At 44.1% G+C, this 23,839-nt stretch overlaps 2 pseudogenes; both read right to left on the reverse strand.

Annotated features, from left to right (window-relative positions):
- LOC147967212 (uncharacterized) overlaps positions 1-19,059 on the reverse strand; it is a 37,898-nt pseudogene extending 18,839 nt beyond the window's left edge.
- Positions 19,060-21,595: 2,536 nt separating this feature from the next.
- Positions 21,596-22,887, reverse strand: LOC147967213 (ethylene receptor 2 pseudogene; annotated as a pseudogene).
- Between the last annotated feature and the right edge of the window lie 952 nt (positions 22,888-23,839).

The raw sequence follows: 23,839 nt of genomic DNA on the forward strand, positions 1-23,839 counted from the left end.
TCTCGAACCGTAGGGTCCGCACGCTTAAGGTTTCGATGACAATTATATTATGAGTTTTGATGTACCGAAGGAGTTCGGAGTCCCAGATGAGATCGGGGACATGACGAGGAGTCTCGAAATGGTCGAGACGTAAAGATCGATATATTGGACGACTATATTCGGACTTCGGAAAGGTTCCGAGTGATTCGGGTATTTTTCGGAGTACCGGAGAGTTACGGAATTCGCTGGGAGAAGTATTGGGCCTTGATGGGCTTTAGTGGGAAGAGGAGAAAGGGCCTGCTGCGCCCCCCCTCCCCTCTAGTCCGAATTGGACTAGGGAAAAGGGGGCCGGCCACCTTTCCTACTCCTCCACTTCCTTCTCCCTTCCTCCCCTCTTGGTGGAGTCCTAGTAGGACTCCACATCCTGGCCGCGCCTAGCCTTGGCCGGCCTCCTCCTCCTCCATCCTTTATATACAGGGGCAGGGGGCACCCCATAGACACAATTGATCCCCGTGATCGTTCCATAGCCGTGTGAGGTGCCCCCTGCCACCATATTCCACCTCGATAATATCGTTGTAGTGCTTAGGCGAAGCCCTGCGTCGGTAGAACATCAAGATCGTCACCACGCCGTCGTGCTGACGGAACTCTTCCCCGAAGCTTTGCTGGATCGGAGCCCGGGGATCGTCATCGAGCTATACGTGTGCTAAGAACTCGGAGGTGCCGGAGTAACGGTGCTTGGATCGGTCGGATCGGGAAGACGTACGACAACTTCCTCTACGTTGTGTGATCGCTTCCGCAGTCGGTCTGCGTGGGTACGTAGACAATACTCTCCCCTCTCGTTGCTATACATCACCATGATCTTGCGTGTGCGTAGGAAATTTTTTGAAATTACTGCGTTCCCCAACAGTGGCATCCGAGCCTAGGTTTTATGGTTTGATGTTATATGCACGAGTAGAACACAAGTGAGTTGTGGGCGATATAAGTCATACTGCCTACCAGCATGTCATACTTTGGTTCAGCAGTATTGTTGGATGAAGCGGCCCGGACCGACATTACGCGTACGCTTACGCGAGACCGGTTTCCCCGACGTGCTTTGCACAAAGGTGACTTGCGGGTGACTGTTTCTCCAACTTTAGTTGAACCAAGTGTGGCTACGCCCGGTCCTTGCGAAGGTTAAAACGGGGTCTATTTGACAAACTATCGTTGTGGTTTTGATGCGTAGGTGAGATTGGTTCTTGCTTAAGCCCGTAGCAGCCACGTAAAACTTGCAACAACAAAGTAGAGGACGTCTAACTTGTTTTTGCAGGGCATGTTGTGATGTGATATGGTCAAGACGTGATGAGATATAAGTTGTTGTATGAGATGATCATGTTTTGTTGAAGTTATCGGCAACTGGCAAAAGCCTTATGGTTGTCTGTCTATTGCATAAGATGCAAGAGCCCAATAATTGCTTTACTTTATCGCTATGCGATAGCAATTGTTGCAAGAGCAAGTGTTGGCGAGACGACCACGTGACAACACATTGATATAGATCAAGATGATGGAGATCATGGTGTCATGCCGGTGACGATATAGATCATGACAGTACTTTGGAGATGGAGATCAAAAAGCAAGATGATGATGGCCATATCATGTCACATATTTTGATTGCATATGATGTTTATCTTTTATACATCTTATTTTTTCTTAGATTGACGGTAGCATTTTAAGATAATCTCTCACTAATTATCAAGAAGTGTTCTCCCTGAGTATGCACCGTTGCGAAAGTTCTTCGTGCTGAGACACCACGTGATGATCGGGTGTGATAGGCTCTACGTTCAAATACAATGGGTGCAAAACAGTTGCACACGCGGAATACTCAGGTTATACTTGACGAGCCAAGCATATACAGATATGGCCTCGGAACACGGAGACCGAAAGGTCGAGCGTGAATCATATAGTAGATATGATCAACATAGTGATGTTCACCAATGAAACTACTCCATCTCACGTGATGATCGGACATGGTTTAGTTGATTTGGATCACGTGATCACTTAGAGGATTAGAGGGATGTCTATCTAAGTGGGAGTTCTTAAGTAATATGATTAATTGAACTTAAATTTATCATGAACTTAGTCCTGGTAGTATTTTTGCAAATTATGTTGTAGATCAATAGCTCGCGTTGTTGCTTCCCTGTGTTTATTTTGATATGTTCCTAGAGAAAATTGTGTTGAAAGATGTTAGTAGCAATGATGCGGATTGGATCCGTGATCTGAGGTTTATCCTCATTGCTGCACAAAAGAATTATGTCCTTGATGCACCGCTAGGTGACAGACCTATTGCAGGAGCAGATGCAGACGTTATGAACGTTTGGCTAGCTCAATATGATGACTACTTGATAGTTTAGTGCACCATGCTTAATGGCTTAGAATCGGGACTTCAAAGACGTTTTGAACGTCATGGACCATATGAGATGTTCCAGGAGTTGAAGTTAATATTTCAAGCAAATACCCGAGTTGAGAGATATGAAGTCTCCAACAAGTTCTATAGCTAAAAGATGGAGGAGAATCGCTCAACTAGTGAGCATGTGCTCAGATTGTCTGGGTACTACAATCGCTTGAATCAAGTGGGAGTTAATCTTCCAGATAAGATAGTGATTGACAGAATTCTCTAGTCACCATCACCAAGTTAGTAGAACTTCGTGATGAACTATAATATGCAAGGGATAACGGAAACAACTCCCAAGCTCTTCGTGATGCTGAAATCAACGAAGGTAGAAATCAAGAAAAACATCAAGTGTTGATGGTTGACAAGACCACTAGTTTCAAGAAAAGGTCAAAGGGAAGAAGGGGAACTTCAAGAAGAACGGCAAGCAAGTTGCTGCTCAAGTGAAGAAGCCCAAGTCTGATCCTAAGCCTGAGACTAAGTGCTTCTACTGCAAAGGGACTGGTCACTGGAAGCGGAACTACCCCAAGTGATTGGCGGATAAGAAGGATGGCAAAATGAACATAAGTATATTTGATATACATGTTATTGATGTGTACTTTACTAGTGTTTATAGCAATCCCTCAGTATTTGATGCTAGTTCAGTTGCTAAGAGTAGTAACTCGAAACGGGAGTTGCAGAATGAACAGAGACTAGTTAAGGGTGAAGTGACGATGTGTGTTGGAAGTGGTTCCAAGATTGATATGATCATCATTGCACACTCCCTACACTTTCGGGATTAGTGTTGAACCTAAATAAGTGTTATTTGGTGTTTGCGTTGAGCATGAATATGATTTGATCATGTTTATTGTAATACGGTTATTCATTTAAGTGAAAGAATAAATTGTTGTTCTGTTTACATGAATAAAACCTTATATGGTTACACACCCAATGAAAATAGTTCATTGGATCTCGATCTTAATGATACACATATTCATAATATTGAAACCAAAGATGCGAAGTTAATAATGATAGTGCAACTTATTTGTGGCACTGCCGTTTAGGTCATATTGGTGTAAAGCGCATGAAGAAACTCCATGCTGATGGGATTTTGGAATCACTTGATTATGAATCACTTGATGCTTGTGAACCATGCCTTATGGGCAAGATGACTAAAACGCCGTTCTCCGGAACAATGAAGCAAGCAACAGATTTGTTGGAAATCATACATACTGATGTATGTGGTCCGATGAATATTAAGGCTTACAGCAGGTATCATTATTTTCTGACCTTCACAAGATGATTTGAGCAGATATGGGGATATCTACTTGATGAAACATAAGTCTGAAACATTTGAACAGTTCAAAGAATTTCAGAGTGAAGTGGAAAATCATCGTGACAAGAAAATAAAAGTTTCTACGATATGATCGCAGAGGTAAAATATTTGAGTTACGAGTTTGGTCTTCAGTTAAAACAATGTGAAATAGTTTCACTACTCACACCACCTGGAACACCACAGCATAATGGCGTGTCCGAACGTCATAACCGTAATTTATTGGATATAGTGCAATCTATGATGTATCTTACTGATCTACCACTATCGTTTTGGGGTTATGCATTAGAGACAGTTGCATTCACGTTAAATAGAGCACCATCAAAATCCGTTGAGATGACGCCTTATGAACTATGGTTTGGCAAGAAACCAAAGTTGTCGTTTCTTAAAGTTTGGGGTTGTGATGCTTATATGAAAAAGTTTCATCCTAATAAGCTCAAACCCAAATCGGAGAAATATGTCTTCATAGGATACCCAAAGGAAACTGTTGGGTACACCTTCTATCACAGATCCGAAGGCAAGACATTCATTGCTAAGAATGGATCCTTTCCAGAGAAGGAGTTTCTCTCGAAAGAAGTGAGTGGGAGGAAAGTAGAAAACTTGATAAGGTAATTGTACCTTCTCCCTTATTGGAAAGTAGTTCATCACAAAACCTGTTCTTGTGACTACTACACCAATTAGTGAGGAAGCTAATGATGATGATCATGTAACTTCAGATCAAGTTACTACCGAATCTCGTAGGTAATCCAGAGTTAGATCCGCACCAGAGTGGTACGGTAATCCTGTTCTGGAAGTCATGTTACTAGACCATGACGAACTTGCGAACTATGAGGAAGCGATGATGAGCCCAGATTCCGCGAAATGGTTTGAGGCCATGAAATCTGAGATATGATCCATGTATGAGAACAACGTTTGGACTTTGGTTGACTTGCCCGATGATCAGCAAGCAATTGAGAATAAATGGATCTTCAAGAGGAAGACGGACGCTGATAGTAGTGTTACTATCTACAAAGCTAGAATTGTCGCAAAAGGTTTTCGACAAGTTCAAGGTGTTGACTACGATGAGAGTTTCTCACTCGTATCTATGCTAGAGTCTGTCAGAATCATGTTAGTAATTGCCGCATTTTATGAAATCTGGCAAATGGATAAACAAAACTGCATTCCTTAATGGATTTATTAAAGAAGAGTTGTATATGATGCAATCAGAAGGTTTTGTCAATCCGAAAGGTGCTAACAAAATGTGCAAGCTCCAGCGATCCATCTGTGGACTGGTGCAAGCATCTCGGAATTGGAATATACGCTTTGATGAGTTGATCAAAGCATATAGTTTTATACAGACTTGCGGTGAAGCCTGTATTTACAAGAAAGTGAGTGGGAGCACTACAACATTTCTGATAAGTATATGTGAATGACATATTGTTGATCGGAAATAATGTAGAATTATTCTGTAAAGCATAAAGGAGTGTTTGAAAGGAGTTTTTCAAAGAAAAACTTCGGTGAAGCTGCTTACATATTGAGCTTCAAGATCTATAGAGATAGATCAAGACGCTTGATAAGTTTTTTCAATGAGTACATACCTTGACAAGATTTTGAAGTAGTTCAAAATGGAGCAGTCAAAGAAAGAGTTCTTGCCTGTATTACAAGGTGTGAAGTTGAGTAAGACTCAAAGCCCGACCACGACAGAAGATAGAAAGGGAATGAAAGTCATTCCCTATGCCTTGGCCATAGGTTCTATAAAGTATGTCATGCTGTATACCAGATCTATTGTATACCCTGCACTGATTTGGCAAGGGAGTACAATAGTGATCTAGGAGTAGATCACTGGACAGCGGTCAGAATTATCCTTAGTGAAATAAGGGTATGTTTCTCGATTATGGACGTGACAAAAAGGTTCGTCGTAAAGGGTTACGTCGATGCAAGTTTTTGACACTAATCTAGATGACTCCAAGTCTCGGTCTAGATACATATTGAAAGTGGGAGCAATTAGCTAGAGTAGCTCCATGCAGAGCATTGTTGACATAGAAATTTGCAAAATACATGTGGATCTGAATGTGGCAGACCCGTTGACTAAAATTCTCTCACAAGAAAAACATGATCACTATTTGGGTGTTAATCACATAGCAATGTGAACTAGATTACTGACTCTAGTAAACCCTTTGAGTGTTGGTCACATGATGATGTGAACTATGGGTGTTAATCACATGGTGATGTGAACTATTGCTGTTAAATCACATGGCGATGTGAACTAGATTATTGACTCTAGTGCAAGTGGGAGACTGAAGGAAATATGCCCTAGAGGCAATAATAAAGTTATTATTTATTTCCTTATATCATGATAAATGTTTATTATTCATGCTAGAATTGTATTAACCGGGAACATAATACATGTGTGAATACATAGACAAACAGAGTGTCACTAGTATGCCTCTACTTGACTAGCTCGTTAATCAAAGATGGTTATGTTTCCTAACCATGGACAAAGAGTTGTTATTTGATTAACGGGATCACATCATTAGTTGAATGATCTGATTGACATGACCCATTCCATTAGCTTAGCACCCGATCGTTTAGTATGTTGCTATTGCTTTCTTCATGACTTATACATGTTCCTATGACTATGAGATTATGCAACTCCCGTTTGCCGGAGGAACACTTTGTGTGCTACCAAACGTCACAACGTAAATGGGTGATTATAAAGGAGCTCTACAGGTGTCTCCAATGGTAGATGTTGGGTTGGCGTATTTCGAGATTAGGATTTGTCACTCCGAATGTCGGAGAGGTATCTCTGGGCCCTCTCGGTAATGCACATCACATAAGCCTTGCAAGCATTGCAACTAATGAGTTAGTTGCGGGATAATGCATTACAGAACGAGTAAAGAGACTTGCCGGTGACGAGATTGAACTAGGTATTGGATACCGACGATCGAATCTCGGGCAAGTAACATACCGATGACAAAGGGAACAACGTATGTTGTTATGCGGTCTGACCGATAAAGATCTTCGTAGAATATGTAGCAGCCAATATGGGCATCCAGGTCCCGCTATTGGTTATTGACCGGAGACGTGTCTCGGTCATGTCTACATTGTTCTCGAACCGTAGGGTCCGCACGCTTAAGGTTTCGATGACAATTATATTATGAGTTTTGATGTACCGAAGGAGTTCGGAGTCCTAGATGAGATCGGGGACATGACGAGGAGTCTCGAAATGGTCGAGACGTAAAGATCGATATATTGGACGACTATATTCGGACTTCGGAAAGGTTCCGAGTGATTCGGGTATTTTTCGGAGTACCGGAGAGTTACGGGAATTCGCTGGGAGAAGTATTGGGCCTTGATGGGCTTTAGTGGGAAGAGGAGAAAGGGCCTGCTGCGCCCCCCCTCCCCTCTAGTCCGAATTGGACTAGGGAAAAGGGGGCCGGCCACCTTTCCTACTCCTCCACTTCCTTCTCCCTTCCTCCCCTCTTGGTGGACTCCTACTAGGACTTGGAGTCCTAGTTGGACTCCACATCCTGGCCGCGCCTAGCCTTGGCCGGCCTCCTCCTCCTCCATCCTTTATATACAGGGGCAGGGGCACCCCATAGACACAATTGATCCCCGTGATCGTTCCATAGCCGTGTGCGGTGCCCCCTGCCACCATATTCCACCTCGATAATATCGTTGTAGTGCTTAGGCGAAGCCCTGCGTCGGTAGAACATCAAGATCTTCACCACGCCGTCGTGCTGACGGAACTCTTCCCCGAAGCTTTGCTGGATCGGAGCCCGGGGATCGTCATCGAGCTGTACGTGTGCTAAGAACTCGGAGGTGCCGGAGTAACGGTGCTTGGATCGGTCGGATCGGGAAGACGTACGACTACTTCCTCTACGTTGTGTGATCGCTTCCGCAGTCGGTCTGCGTGGGTACGTAGACAATACTCTCCCCTCTCGTTGCTGTACATCACCATGATCTTGCGTGTGCGTAGGAAATTTTTTGAAATTATTGCGTTCCCCAACACTCAATACCCAGTTCAATCTCGTTACCGGCAAGTCTCTTTACTCATTCTGTAATACATCATCCCGCAACTAACTCATTAGTTTCAAGGCTTGCAAGGCTTATAGTGATGTGCATTACCGAGTGGGCCCAGAGATACCTCTCCGACAATCAGAGTGACAAATCCTAATCTCGAAATACGCCAACCCAACAAGTACCTTTGGAGACACCTATAGAGCACCTTTATAATCACCCAGTTATGTTGTGACGTTTGGTAGCACACAGAGTGTTCCCCCGGTAAACGGGAGTTGCATAATCTCATAGTCATAGGAACATGTATAAGTCATGAAGAAAGCAATAGCAGAATACCAAACGATCGTGTGCTAAGCTAACGGAATGGGTCAAGTCAATCACATCATTCTCCTAATGATGTGATCCCGTTAATCAAATGACAATTCATGTCAATGGCTAGGAAACATAACCATCTTTGATCAACGAGCTAGTCAAGTAGAGGCATACTAGTGACACTCTGTTTCTCTATGTATTCACACAAGTATTATGTTTCCGGTTAATACAATTCTAGCATGAATAATAAACATTTATCATGATATAAGGAAATAAATAATAACTTTATTATTGCCTCTAGGGCATATTTCCTTCATGAAATGCTTGCCTTTCTTTCGACATTGATGGTTGGTCGGAAGAAATCGACGATGGCCCAGGTATGCATTCTTCCTGCATTTGTCCAGGTATATATTTTCGGTGTTAGCTAAACAGTGTGTGCATGTGTGGTATCCCTTGTTTGTCTGTTCTGAAAGGTTACTAAGAGCAGGTCAATCGTTGATGGTTACAAACAGCAACGCATGCAGGTCAAATTCCTCCTATTTGTGCTCATCTCACACACGTACACCTTTTCCAATACACAGCTGTAAAAGTTCTTCAACTAATGGCCTTAGGTACACATCAATGTCATTGCCGGGTTGCTTAGGGCCTTGGATGAGAACTGGCATCATAATGAACTTCCGCTTCATGCACATCCAAGGAGGAAGGTTATACATACATAGAGTCACAGGCCAGGTGCTGTGATTGCTGCTCTGCTCCCCGAAAGGATTAATGTCATTCGCGCTTAAACCAAACCATACGTTCCTTGGGTCACCTGCAAACTCAGCCCGGTACTTTCTCTCATTTTTTCTCCGCTGCGACCCGTCAGCGGGTGCTCTCAACTTCCCGTCTTTCTTATGGTCCTCTCTGTACCATCGCATCAACTTGGCATGTCTTCGTTTCTGAACAGATGTTTCAACTGTGGTATTATAGGAGCATACCACATCACCTTCGCAGGAACCCTCTTCCTGGGGGGCTCGCCGTCAACATCATCAGGGTCATCTCGTCTGATCTTATACCGCAATGCACCGCATACCTGGCATGCGTTCAAATCCTCATACGCACCGCGGTAGAGGATGCAGTCATTAGGGCATGCATGTATCTTCTGCACCTCCAATCCTAGAGGGTACACGACCTTCTTTGTTGCGTACGTACTGTCGGGAAATTCGTTATCCTTTGGAAGCTTCTTCTTCAATAGTTTCCGTAGCTTATCAAAACCTTTGTCAGGCACAGCATTCTCTGCCTTCCACTGCAGCAATTCCAGTACGGTACCGAGCTTTGTGTTGCCATCTTCACAATTGGGGTACATGATCCTCTAACATGCAATTGAACTTCAGCTTCTCCTTTTCACTTTCGCACTGACTCCTTACATCAACAATGACCCGGCGGAGATCATCATCGGGCACAATATCGTCTGGTTCCTCTTAATCTTCAGCAGCTTCCACCGTTGCAGCATCACCATATTCCGGGGGCACATAGTTGTCATCATCCTCTTCTTCTTCGCTATCTTCCATCATAACCCCTATTTCTCCGTGCTTGGTCCAAACATTATAGTGTGGCATGAAACCCTTATAAAGGAGGTGGGTGTGAAGGATTTTCCGGTCAGAGTAAGACTTCGTATTCCCACATCCAGGGCATGGACAGCACATAAAACCATTCCGCTTGTTTGCCTCAGCCACTTTGAGAAAATTATGCACGCCCTTAATGTATTTGGAGGTGTGTCTGTCACCGTACATCCATTGCCGGTTCATCTGCGTGCATTATATATAATTAAGTGTATCAAAAACCATTACAGAATATCATGGATAGATAAGTGACCAAATTAATAGAAGTTCATCATCACATTAAAACCAAAGTACATACATAGTTCTCATTGAACAACATATAGCTCTCCAGAGCATCTAATTAAACCATACATTAATTGAAACTATGTAAAATATTTCAATGCAACAACAAATGCGATCATAATCACAACCAAGGTAACAATTGATCCAACAGCATAATGACACCAAGCCTCGGTATGAATGACATATTTTCTAATCTTCCTAATATTCAAACGCATTGCGCCCATCTTGATCTTGTGATCATTGACGACATCCGCAACATGCAACTCCAATATCATCTTCTCCTCCTCAATTTTTTTTATATTTTCCTTCAAGTAATTGTTTTCTTCTTCAACTAAATTTAACCTCTCAACAATAGGGTCGGTTGGAAGTTCCGGTTCACACACCTCCTAGATAAATAAAATCTATGTCACGTTGGTCGGCATAATTGTCATAAACAATAAATGAACCAAATAGTTATAAAAGATAATATATACCACATCCGAATCACAGACAGGACGAGGGCCGACGGGGCGGATACCAAAACCATCGCACTATATAATAACAAGCAATAATAAAAGTAAGAAAATTAGAGAAGTATCTATCTAAAGTAAGAATTCTTTTCTTTCAGAAAGAAGATAAGAACAAGAGGCTCACCACGGTGGTGCCGGCGACGAGATCGGCGCGCGCGATCGACGGTGGTGAAGACGGGAACGGGACGTGACGAACCGCTAAACCTAGACAAATCTCGGGGAAAATGGAGCTTGGAGGTCGAGCTTCGAGAGGAGAAAACTTAACTAGTGTGGCTCGGGCATTTCATCGAACACCTCATGTGCATAGGAGGTGAGCTAGGGCACCACAAAGCTCTCCCCTCGCCGGCCAAAAAAAACAAAGCACTGTGGAGTGCTCTGCTGCGGCGATGGGGTATATATAGGCAACTCATTGGTGTCGGTTCATGGCTGGAACCGGGACTAAAGGCCCACCTTCTGTCCCGGTTCTAGGCACGAACCGAGACCAATGGCTGTGGGCCAGGAGCGAGGGCCATTGGTCCCGGTTCGTGCCTAGAACCGGGACAAATGGGTCCACACGAACTGGGACAAATGCCTCCCGAGGCCCGGCTGGCCCCGTGGGCGCACGAACCGGGACGTATGCCCCCCATGGGTCCCGGTTCGTGACTGAACCGGGACTAATGGGCTGGCCAGGCCCCAACCAAAGCCCTGTTTTCTAATAGTGAGTATTCGTTATTTTATTTTCGGTATTTTCTACTCACATCAAAACAACACTAATATCACTCATAAATCCATGTGCAACTACTTAATTGTCATTAATTGTATATGCCAAAAAGAAACATGTGATGTCATTAAGCATACCATTCCCCATGACCAGTTGTGGGCCTTGTTGCAAAATTATCACCACAACCACATGTGAAAATGTCGCTGATTCATGGGGGTCATCATTCAATGGCCCTATTTACAACCTAAGACTACTTGATAAGATGCATTCAAGACAACTATTTCATCGATGATCATTCAACTCTGAAGACGGCTGCCATACACACCTTGAAGAAGATTTGATCAAATATTGGAAAAGTGTTATGGCTTACCTTTGGTGATCTTAGCCATATCTAGTTTGTTGGCAGTGCAGAAAATATGATGATGATTTTGTCACTTTTGTTACTGTGATCTTCATCCTCATCTACAAACATGTCTTTTATACCTCAGTATGTTCACAAAAGGATCTACTATTAAGATGAAGGACCCCATAAGGAGTTTCATTCCTGAAGGACATTTCCGTGTAGCAGGAAAATATATAGTACATGAGTTAGGATAGAGGTGTTTTTAGTGAGCTCGTCAATAGAAGTTTGATCCAACCTATGAAGACAGACTAGTACGGTAATGTTAAAAGTTGTCAAGTTCATGATACAATCATGGAATTCATCATATCCAAGCCAATCGAAGAGAAATTTGTTACACCATACTGTTCCGGTCCAATTATTGATCAGATACGAAGCACGGTTCATCGATTCTCCCTCCAAGCTACAGAGGAAAGCAATTCTTTTCAAGAGATTCGCATTCTCATGCCCGGTCATTTCAAGTATCTAGATTGTTGCGGGGGATCCCTTCTCAGATGAGTTCAAGCATTTGTGACTTCGCTAAATTTCCTGAAGAAGGAATTGGGGAGACGCAAGTAGTATAGATGTTGAAACAGGTCCGAGCCTTTTAGCAGCTAATTTAATTTCTTCGTGATTTTGGCCAGCTAAAGAATCTAAAGAAGCTGAATATCGATCTTAGTGATGATCAAATGCCACTGAAGATACAAAGGAGTGCATGAAAGCTATTGGATGGGCATGAGGGTCAAGCATGAAGACCTCTGCATCCTCGTAGGCTTACCTGCTCTCCTCGTTTAGATACTAATATAAGAAAGAATGTCTGAAGGACACCTCATTGAGCTGAAATGGGACTCCTGTGGTTGAGGAATTTTGCTTACAGCATGTACCGTGGGTTCGGAATAGAGATGATGTTTGAAGCAGAATCCATGCTCAAGTTAGAAAAGCTTGAGATTTGTTTCAGACCAACAATGAACGAATAAATATTCTATACTAGTCTAAGTGGTACTATTCGTTTTGATTTTGGAATCGAGAATGCCCCCGCAGTCTCACGACCGTCACATGTAAGTGTCGAGTTCGTAATAAAAAAATGAGACCAACCCAAGGCTAACTGTTGGTTTTTTTTTATAGGAGAAAATTCCGTGAGCACCGCGCGCTAGAGCCGAGACTCAAACATGGGCAGGCTGGCAGCTAACTCAACTGCCCAGCCAACGGGTCGACGTCCGGTTATCTATCGAGCTTATAATGAAGACTGCACGGCACTCTTGAAGCCACAAAGGCGGACCTGGAGAGAGCAGTCAGCACACACCCTTAGCTGCCCTGCTCTGGATTTTGCAATCTGCTAGCTAAGCTAGTACTGCTGATCCGGGTACATACTAGCTAATTCTTTCTCCTCAACAAGAGCAAGCCCATTTTAATTAATTAACTCCCTATATTTACAGCTCTCCTGTCTTGTGTGCTCAAGTTTTCTTCTCCAAGTGCCGCATTTTTGGGTGACCATTATTTATCTTGTGAACTTGATCATGCACATCTTAGGAATTTCTCTTTTTCATTTTGTTGTCCTCCTTTGGTCGTTGTTGGCAGGCTAGAAACCAAGGAAGCTCTGTTATGAACAGTTTCTCAAACTAAACAGATCATATACTCTTATCAGTTATCAATATTTTTGACAGTTTGACCTACCATGCATTGATTGTGGTCGCTACTCCCTGGACTCAAGAATCAGGAACACCACCAACAAGAGAAATTCATCACCATCATAACCAAGGTAGCTCACATGATATGTACTTTCTTTCTCATATGTCGCTCAGGATGCTAGATTTATGCAGTTAAAAGATACAAATTCTTATCTCTGGATCATCCGAAAATATATTACTCCCTCCGATCCATATTAATAGCATCAGCAGGAAACCCACCCCCACACCATTTTTGTCCAACAGCTACTGGCTTCCGGGGGAAACCTGTGACACAACTATAACAGTAACATTATCACCAAATGCGCTAAGAATTTTGATGCAACCTGCAAAGTGAAAGATCACACAGCAAGCGAAAACTGAACGGCACTTTTATCCTGAGCATTCATCACCATCATAACCCGATTCAGAAGCATATCTGAACCTTGAAGAAGAGCATCCTTCGGCTGTACCTCATAACGTGTCTGCCCAGTACATTAGCAAAGAACATAGGTGAACATGGTCACACAAGGGGTAACATATTTGTAAGAGCAAGAAGTACTGTACATCCTGCCGGCCCCCTTTTCCTTTTCCTTTCCCTTGCTCTGCTTCTTGTTCTGTACCTGCCTGCTTAGGCATGTACATAACTTTGTTCCTGCCTTTCAATACAACGAGACGCAAAGCTTTTCCACTTTCTCAAAACAAAACAAAAAAACTATACAGTACTTGGAACTTACGGAACCTATGAGAAATTCATTCTCAGCGCCTACTTATTACAATCCATGGTAAGAGCAACTAGCAAGACTCCCAAGAAAGTAAATCTCCAATTTTCCTTCAGAAAACATGTAGCCAACAAAAAGGTTTGGAGTTAGAAGAACCTGTGTGTTGTTTCAGTAAAAATAGCAACTAATACTCCCTCCGTAAAGAAATATAATAGTGATCTAAACACTCTTATATTTCTTTACGGAGGGAGTACATTGGTTGGCAGTCTACTTACATGAGACGACACACCCAGTTTATCACTGACATAGAACAAGTACTATCGTTCTAAAACTCATACTAAGTGATATGAGAAAAACCACATCAAAACGAATTTTATTGGAACCACAAAATTTTCTCATCTGCAGCTGTACGATAATACAATTAGAAAAATATGAATTTCTGCAAAACATAGTAACCTTGCCTCCTGTCAATCGGAAGTATTAAACACGGACAATCCTAGTAAAAGTGCCCAAAGTTTTGAAGGAAAAAATATGGACGTACAGATGCAAAATTTGATTCTTATTCATTAAAAAGAGCCAGCCTTGTTTATATATCTTTCAAGTACTCTCTATATAAAAAAAAGAAATTTTTATGACCTTTATTCATTTAATGGAACAAATAAAGTCTATAACTTACCCAGGGACTTCAATGAATACTCTTGTAAAATATGACGTTTCAATCACGGCCCTGCTCTAGAAAAGAAAAGTTCACCTAGGCAAAATCTCTAGAAAAGGTTTCAATCAGTGCCCTGTTCCAGAAAATAGTGGTATTTTTTGGGGAGTAACTCCTTATATTCCTGGCCTTTCCCCCCTGAAGCAAGTGCAGCCAACAAGCTAGCTGTGGAAGCTTCAAGGGTGAAGCTCCTCTCATCAATTTTAGACAGATAAGTCCCAGCCATGGGCACCTCCCCTTTCTGAAGTAAGCTTCTAACTATAGCATTTAGCATATGGGAGTCGGCAGCACACCCATTCTTCTCCATAGAAAGGAATAGATCATCAGACTCTTGTAGAGAACCTTCTTCTATAAGTTTTTGTATCATTAAGCTATATGTAACAACGGTGGGCACTAATCCTTTGGCCCAGATACCATCAAACAAGAGCAGTTTTAACATGGTCCCTCTTACCCCCTCTTTTCACATGAGAGGTAAGAGTATAAAATAGATCTTAGCCGTTGATCTCATCAATGAATGGCTTGATTGACTCTTACCTTCTTACCTCACATGTAAAAAAAGGAGGTAAGAGGGACCATGTTAAAATTTGCCATCAAACAAATCTTTAGCCTCTTCCTTCCTGCCACCTTTAAGCAATGCACCAATCATAATATTAAAAGTGATAACACAAGGCTTAACGTTCCCGGCCAACATTTCCCTGGAAACAACCAATGCATCATCTATCCTTCCATTCTTAGAGTAACCATCAATCAGTATGCTATATGTGATAACATCTGGTTTCAAGCCAATTGAGACCATATTGTCAAGTAACTTCCTCACTTCATCCATCTTACCATCGAACAAGTATCCACCTAACAGTGTGTTATAAGTACACACATCAGGCTTCACACCCATGTGTACCATCAGGTCGAAGAGATCTTGGGCTTCCATAACCCTTTCATTTTTGCAAAGGCGGTCCATAATTGTGTTGAAGAACACTGTGTTGGGACAGATGCCGCGATCCAACATCTCAGAAAATAGTTCATGAACCTTCTCCCATTTGCCACAAGAACAGAAACCACTAATAAGGGAGGTGAAAACTATGATATCAGGAGCTAACCCTTCAGCTATCATTTTATTGAATTGGGACATAGCATCATCCATTCGGCCAATCTTGGAAAGTAAGTTTACTACCGCTCCATAGTTCGCAACATCAGGGTTCGATCCTTGCTGCCGCATTTTTGTAAATATATGCATTACCTCACCAACCGTTTCTTCTTTAGCATATGCAGATATGAGTATGTTGTAGACATGATGATCTGGTGCAATACCATTTCGTACCATCAAATCAATGAGACAATGCATCTCAACAAACGATTTTTCCATGGCATACCCATGAAGCAGAATACTGTAGGTAGTAACATCTGGTTTTTGGCCCAAACCGATCAAAGAATCTAATAGATTCCTAGCTTCTGCGCACCTTCGGCTCTTGCAAAGATAATCCATCTGTATATTGTAAGTTACAATATCTGGTAGAACACCATTTTTACACATTTCATTGAGAATCCGATCCACCTCTTTGCACTGTCCTATTGAATAATAACCATGTATCAGACTAGTATATGTGGCAACATTTGGCAGAATTCGTCTCTCAAACATCTGTTGAAGAACCTCCTCAGCCTTATCCATCGCATGAGCCTTGCACATGCCAGTGATGATTGAACTACAGGTCACAACATTCGGCGAAAATTCCCCTCTGTAGCATTTCGCAAAATAGACTGTAAGCCTTGTTCACCTGACCGTCTTTCAACAAGCCATCAACTACGGTGCTATAAGACACCACATCAGGTTGGCAGGTACCTCCATCCTCAACCATAATTTGAATCAGCTCAAGAGCCTCTTGGCTTCTCTTCTCGTTGCAGAGACCCTTGAAAAGAATGCTGTAGGAGAAAATGTTGGGTACGCAGTTAAACAGGGGCATTATTCGGAGTACGATGTCCATTGCATAGCTGGTCTTCTTCTCCTCTGTTGTAAATCCCATCTTAATAATGTGGCCCATGGCGGCAAAACCGAGGTCCAAGCGGCCAGCACGGCAGCAGCAGTCGACGAGGATGGTGTACGTGATACTGTTGGGCGCCACCTTGGCCCTTGCGACGCGGTTGAAGTGGGAGACGCCGAGCGCAGGGAAATCATGGCCGATGACAGTGAGGAGGCAGTTGATGCGTCTGCCGACGGGGACAAGGCGGCGGCTCATAGCTCCAAGATGTGCCTGAAGAATTCCTCGCCGCCGCTCACGACCTACCAAAGCGGCGCAGCCTGGGCATGAATGAACCTGGGGTTAGAAGGAAGGAAAGCAGAGCAAGAAGGAGGAGCTTCTTGACGAGATGCCGATGAAGACGAGACGAACCTCCGCCGCCGCGCGCTGCGTAGCCGACGCCGGTGAGGACTGGCTGCTGTCCCGACGCGGAGGAAGACGGGATTCCCTCGCGCCACACCGCCGCAGGTCCAGACGCTCCTTGGCCGTTGGCTTCCTCTGTCCCGACGCGGAGGAGAGCGAACCTCGTCCTCGGCTCTCCTGTATTTCCGCCGCCGCTCGCCTGAGACCTCGGCTCTCTGAAGAAGTGGTCTTGGTTTTATTTTTTGGTGAGTCATGAGTCAGCCCGAGTAGTCTTTCTCAAGACAACGTTTCTCCTTCAATCTAGCGGTTCTGAATTTCAGTTCTTATTATGGCTAAAAAACAATATCACCAAAAAGTGAGTAAAAACTCTAGCAGCAATTCCGAACACACGTTTACTATACTTCGGTTTGCTGCTTTAATCTAGCGGTTCCACAATTTTCACGCGTAAACAAAGTAATCCACGCTAAGATCATGGCCAGGTGATACCACAACAGCTAGAAGAGGAGAATATGCTCTGGCTCTAGCTCTAGGTTATCGTTGTGGCTGGTGATGTGCTCAACCTCAAGAGTTTCGTTAGTTGTAGCATCCTCACTGATTCGATTAGTCACCTCTGACGTTTTCATGTGCACTATGGCACACATCGCCTTGCACTCGTGCTCACAAGAATAATGTTTGAGTTCGTGCCTAGAAAAGGTCTTGTAGTTCTAGCCCGGCCGACACCCAATTCGGAGAGAATTGTGCGCCTTGCTTCCTGGTTGCCTCTCAATCCTATCTACCTCCCTTAACATACATGCAAAGCTCAATAGGTGGCCATGCTACAGTTAGCTATGTTCACCATGTTTAGTTCAGTTCCATGCATATAAGCCAATGCATGACGCATCACTGCAAAGGAAAAACTCTTAGTTGCTTTCTAGCCGCTTCTTAAACTACTCTATCATATGTCACTTATAAGTTGCACTACTGTTACCCGGGTTTCATTAATATGCACGACAACCTACATTGCTCCCAGAAGTTATGAGCAATTGATGCTTGGTTGTTAGGGTACTTCTATGATAGTTGACAAGTACCTGTTATCGCACTTCTATATAGATAGATGTTGAAAAATAAGTCTAGTTGAAAAAGACGATTGATAGCATACTTTAGAAGTTCGGAGGATTCAAAAAAGGACATTGTTGTAGATCCTAGGAGAATCATGAGCTCTCATGATTGCCTACAGAAATATCATTTATCCCATATCATTTTAGGGTGATATGTAGGAGACCTAATAACGGGAAATGAAACTCATCATGGAAGTCTTTTTAGGGGAATTCATCATGCCAGTGCGTAATGAAGGCCACTGTCCAGGCCTCTACGTTGGGCTGGTCATAGACCTACGATCTCCCAAGGGGCCAAATTCGGTAGGTTTAGGATTACATTCCATGCCAGATTATGAATCGTCTTTTTCATTCAAGGTGGATTCCATCTACAAAGGAATCGATGTGACACGAGCCTCGAGGTAGACCTCTTCAAAGCTAGTCAACGCCTAGCTTCTTGGTGGTTCTTGTCCATAGGTCAGGGGGAAGGAATGAGGAAATTGTGTGTAGTAATATGAAGGTAGAAACTTAGCAAACATAGTCGTTTTTTACTACCGTAGGTTTCCCATTTTAAAACATGGGAGTTAAGTCATCTTCAATGTTAACCCTCAAACCAGACACCACATCCGTCCGTGAACCAGGGAGGCGGTCCACGAACACTGATGCGGGAGCTGACCATCCAACTGTAGGCGCATACATTTCAAGGAGGATTTCAACAAACCGAACTAAATTCATGCAAAATGGATGATTTTCATAGAAATCAAACGAAAACATTTACATTTCAGACATATTTCAACTAAACTATAGCAGACTAGGCTATGTTAGTCTAACCTAGTCTATTGCCGGCCGTTGCGGATCTGTTTCCCACGACATGTCTTCCCTATGTCCGGCAGTTGGCTCACCAGACCGTCATGAGCCCCAGAGCTAAATGCTTCAACAGGAGGGGAAGAATAGCCTCCGCCTCCACGAAGACGGTGGCAGTGGCCTTACTGGGAGCCAAGAGGCGTCTTCCCATGGTCTACTTTTCCTCGTCATTGGCAGCGGACGTGCCATCTTCATCGACGTGGCCGACGCGAAGTTGGTAACGTCGTCGCTAGTGCCACAGTCAAATTCCTCCTCTGCCGCCTCAACCTCAATGAACATGGCTTCTTTCTGGATCTGGCCAGCTATGGAGTTGGCCAACCTGAATGGGTGAGGAAGGCCTGGATGGCGGTGGCGCGAGCTCTGGCCTTGGAGAGCTTGCTGGCAAGCCAACCTGTATCCAGCTCGCTTACCAGGCCACCCAGCGGGCAGCACTGCGAGAGAGCTCCTACTTCTGTTCGCGGGAGAGTCCACCCCGCAGGGGTTCGGAGCCGTAGGATATGGCGAGTGTGGTGCGGGGAGGAGATGGAGAGCGCACATGTGGTGTTGTTTTTGGCTGGCGTTTGGCCTTGTTTAAATAGCGAGCGGATGCGAGGCGCCAATCGGAAAGGTGTTTAATGTTGTCCGGCACAGGAACGGACATGTGGCACTCGGGGTGTCGTAGTAGGTTTCTCATCACATGTGTTGGTTCAATGGAGGAGGCGGTAAGACACATGTCAGTTCAATCCAGAGAGAAGACGTGTGCAGTAGATGTGCAACGAGAGGCGCTCTCGGCGAGCCCGCCACTTCAATGTCTGCTCCAGTAAGTGGTCGTGCCTGCTCTATACCGGCATTAGTGCGGCGGTGATGCTTTGGCTAGAAAGGGCGTCGGCGAGGGAGAGGGATTTGGGTGGGCCAAGGTTGCCGAATGTGTGCGCGGTAGTGGTCCAAACTTCTGCAAAGCCCCGTCCCTCCCGATTTGCTTCCGGTTTTTAAACGTCTGGACAGGGCCTGCATTGGATGGCAACCGGACCGCGCGGTCTATATGAATGCGCAGGTTGAGGGTCCATGTTGGAGATGCCCTTACCAACTAGCCTCTGGTCGCTCGTTGTAAGCTCTACTTGGGGCAACATACCCCAGGAGCACCTTTTTTTAAGCATCAGTATAGGCACAAGTGCTCATATACACGCGCACACACACTCACCCCTATAAACACACACACGCACACCCTACCCGTATGAGCACCTCCGAGAGACTGAGCCGGCATATTACGAAGCCACCGTAGGCGCCTCATCATCGACGAGAACGTCTCCTCCCATTGAAAGCGCATGCCGGAAATCCTGAAATAAATCCAAGAATAATGCGAGTACCAGGATTTAAACCCCGGTGGGTTGAGGATACCACTGTCCGCCTAACCATCTCAACCACAGGTTGGTTCGCACACCAGGAGCTCCTATGTGGCAACCAGCATGCCGGGTATCTTCCAAACGCATACCCCCCCCCCCCTCCCCACGCAATCATGGGCTGGCCCATGTGCGGGGCGGGAAGTCCATTGTTTTTTCTTTTTGATTTCTTTTTCCGATTTTAGTTTTTTCTTTTTAAAAAATAATTCAGGATTTTGAAAAGTTGCGAATTGTGAAAATATTGTTCGTGAATTCATAAAATGTACTTGATTTTCAAAAATGTTCGGGAAATGATAAATGTTCACGGATTCAAAAACTATTCGTGATTTTAAAAAACTGTTTGTGTATTAAAAACATGTTCACAGTTGGAAAATAATGTTCATGAACTTTTAGAAAATGTTGGAAATATCCAATATATGTACACAAGTTCTAAACATGTTCATAAAATTTGATAAAATGTTCACGAATTTTATAATAATATTTGCAAATAAAAAAATGTTTACGATTTTCAAAAACATGTACTAAATTTGAAAAAAATTTATGATTTCAAAAACTTTTCTTGGATTCAAAAAATATTCAAAAATTTCTGACATTTTTGTCAGTTCAAAAAAAATCACAATTTAGAAAATGTTCATGAATTAAATTTTGCTCTACTTCAATAAGTCTGAATGTTTTTGAATTCTGTGAACAAATTTTGAATTCAAATAATGTTCACCCTTTTCTGAAAATAAATGTTTGAATTCAAACAATGTTCACCTGTTTGAAAAAAATGTCCCTTGATTTCAGAAAATGTTGTCGAAATTTGGAAAGTAAAATAAGGAAAAATAGAAAATCTGAAAACTAATACTCCCTCCGTTCCAAAATATATGACCTTTTAAGGATTCCACTATGAACTACATACGGAGCAAAATGAATGAATCTACACTCTAGAGTATGTCTATATACATCCGTATATAGTCCATAGTGGAATCTCTAAAAGGTCTTATATTTAGGAACGGAGGGAGTAGATAAAGGAAAAGAAAAGAAAAACCGGTTAGCGAAGGTTTATGAGCAAGTTGGGCTGTCCCACATGTACGCCAGCAGGGGAGCGGGGGGACACGTGTGGTCGCTTGCGCGAGCTACCACATGTACTTGCATCTGATGAGTTGCAACTTGCAAGCACACATTTGTGCAGTAATTGCTACAGTTCCCTGCTGCTTCCTACTAGCTTCTTCATCGATCTTTCGTGATTTTTAGAGCTGAACTATTGGTTGATTTTCATTCATCGTGCCAGACAATAATTTCAAAGCTATGAAGATTTAATCCTAATCTCAAACTTGACACACACATATCCGGCAGAAAAGTTTGCTCTTCGCAGCAGCATCCAGTCCTGATTATTATGCCTCTCATCCATCTCGTTGTAACTATTCACATACAAAGAGAGGCAGCCCGCACGGCATTGATTTATCAGAGTGCCTACCATGTGCAAGACAATATGGAAAACCCTCTTCTCGTCGCCAACGACCCTTTCGGGCAAATAATTCTCCACTTGAAACTCGAAATCAACCCCCTTGAAGCCACACAGACACCTTACAACGCTGACCGCTTCCTTAATCAAGGAGTGGAGGCTGAATGGCAGTTGTGCCCTTCCCCGAGGACCTTGGCGCCCCTCGTCGCCTTTATTTCGACCACGTCCGGGTCACAGATAGGAATGGAGCCGCTGTGCGTCTCGGTTATCTCCCTTTCTCTGAGATGATGCGTGAGGATCATGTCGGTCCTGGCCTCGTTGGGCATCCACACGGCACAGTTCTGCAGGTGCAGGGTCTTGGAGAGCTCGACCATGGTGGTGTAGAGGATGGTGTGCCTGTCGAGCGACTTGCGGATCTCCTGGGTGAGCATGCGCACGTGCCAGCTGGCCTCCTCCTGCCTCTTCATCTTGCCCACCTCCTGGTCCAGCTCCCTTGCCTTGATCCTGAGGAAGTTCTCCCTGACCTTGACCCTGAGCAGCTGCGGTATGAGGGTGAGCAGCGTGATGGCGGTGGCGAAGGAGACAAGGGCGGTGAGGAACTTGGCGACGGTGAGGGCGAGGACGAGGTGGAAGGAGTGGGGCTCGTAGGTGAAGACGTTGATGAGGTGGGTGAGGCCGCAGAGGACGATGAAGGCGCCGAACTGCAGGACGATCCACTTGAGGGGGAAGAGGTCGGAGCAGGTGGTGAAGTAGAGCAGCTCGAGCGGGATGGAGAAGTAGGCGGTGCCGATGAGGAAGTCGCTGACTTTCTGGCACTGCAGGATGTTGTCGGTGCTCCACAGGCTGCCCTCGTCGGCGTCGTCGCAGCCGCCGCAGTGGCTGAAATCGCCGGTGGCTGCTGACGCCCGCGACAGCGGCAGCGGCGGCAGCAGCAGCGAGATGAGCCAGCATGGGAAGGGCCGCATTGCTCTTGCTGCCATGGGCTCTACCATACCATACATGCCAGGGTTCATTCATTCAGACTGAACACCGCATTTTCTTGAGACTAGATTCAGATTCAGACTAATATGTTGATTTTGTACAGCAACTGACTCTGGTATCAATTCAATTGGTTGATTCCTGCTGACTGGCTGACTGACTCAATGAAGGAAAGAAGGAAGGAAGGCATGAATTGGGGTTTGCCTCTGCTCTGCAGTCAGTCATCAAATCATCAAGCAGTTAGTATCAATCAATCAATCAAATGAATGAATGAATCAATCGCAAATCTTTCTTTCTTTTTCCCTCCCTCCCTCCCAATAACAAGTACTCTCTCTGTCCCAAAATATAAGAACGTTTTGAACACTACACTAGTGTCAAAAACGTTCTTATATTATGGGACGGAGGAAGTAAGTAAGAAACAGAAAAGCAACAAGATGTACTAGGACAGAAGAGAAGAGGGGATGAAAGAAGAGATCGAATCCTCTGACCAAAATTGATTTCTTTCTTTCTTTCTTTCTTTCTTTCTGCTATACTAGGATAGGATAGGATAGGATAGGATATGACATCCGAAAAGGAAGGAAGGAAGGAAGCTAATTTAATTTCGTTGGTGAATTCAATCAGGAACGAAATCCAATCCGAGTAAATAAAATAAAAGCTAGTACCAACTTATACTACTAGTGTATATAGGACAGCAGTATATATAATAATAAGTAATAATAATAGAAGAAATAATAGCTACGGACCTGCGGCGTCCGTCCGTCCAGTCACAAATTACATCCCTTAAGCGGAGGAGGAGGAGGCCGGGAGGGAGGCCGTGAGGCGAATCTCCGGCCTCTGTGGCACGAGCGCTACCGCCGCCTTGGTGCGCGCTTGATTGCGCGGTGGTGATGGATGGAATCGGGGCGGCTAGGCGGCATTAGCGGGCGGTGGATCCAAAGAGCAACAAGAAGAAGAAGGGAGAAAACCACGGCAAACAAAGCAGCAGCAGGGACCTGGTTTTTGGTTTGGTTTTGCAACAGGAGGAGAGGAGCGGAGCAGCGCACACACATTTTCCTTCCTCCAACTGACGGACCTACCAAAAATGACAGAGGAGAGGAGGAGGTCTCACCATTTTCTTCCACCTACAC

This window comes from Triticum urartu, chromosome 6A, assembly GCF_056163025.1.
Source record: "Triticum urartu cultivar PI428250 chromosome 6A, HENAU_Tu73, whole genome shotgun sequence".
Classification (NCBI taxonomy): Eukaryota; Viridiplantae; Streptophyta; class Magnoliopsida; order Poales; family Poaceae; genus Triticum; species Triticum urartu.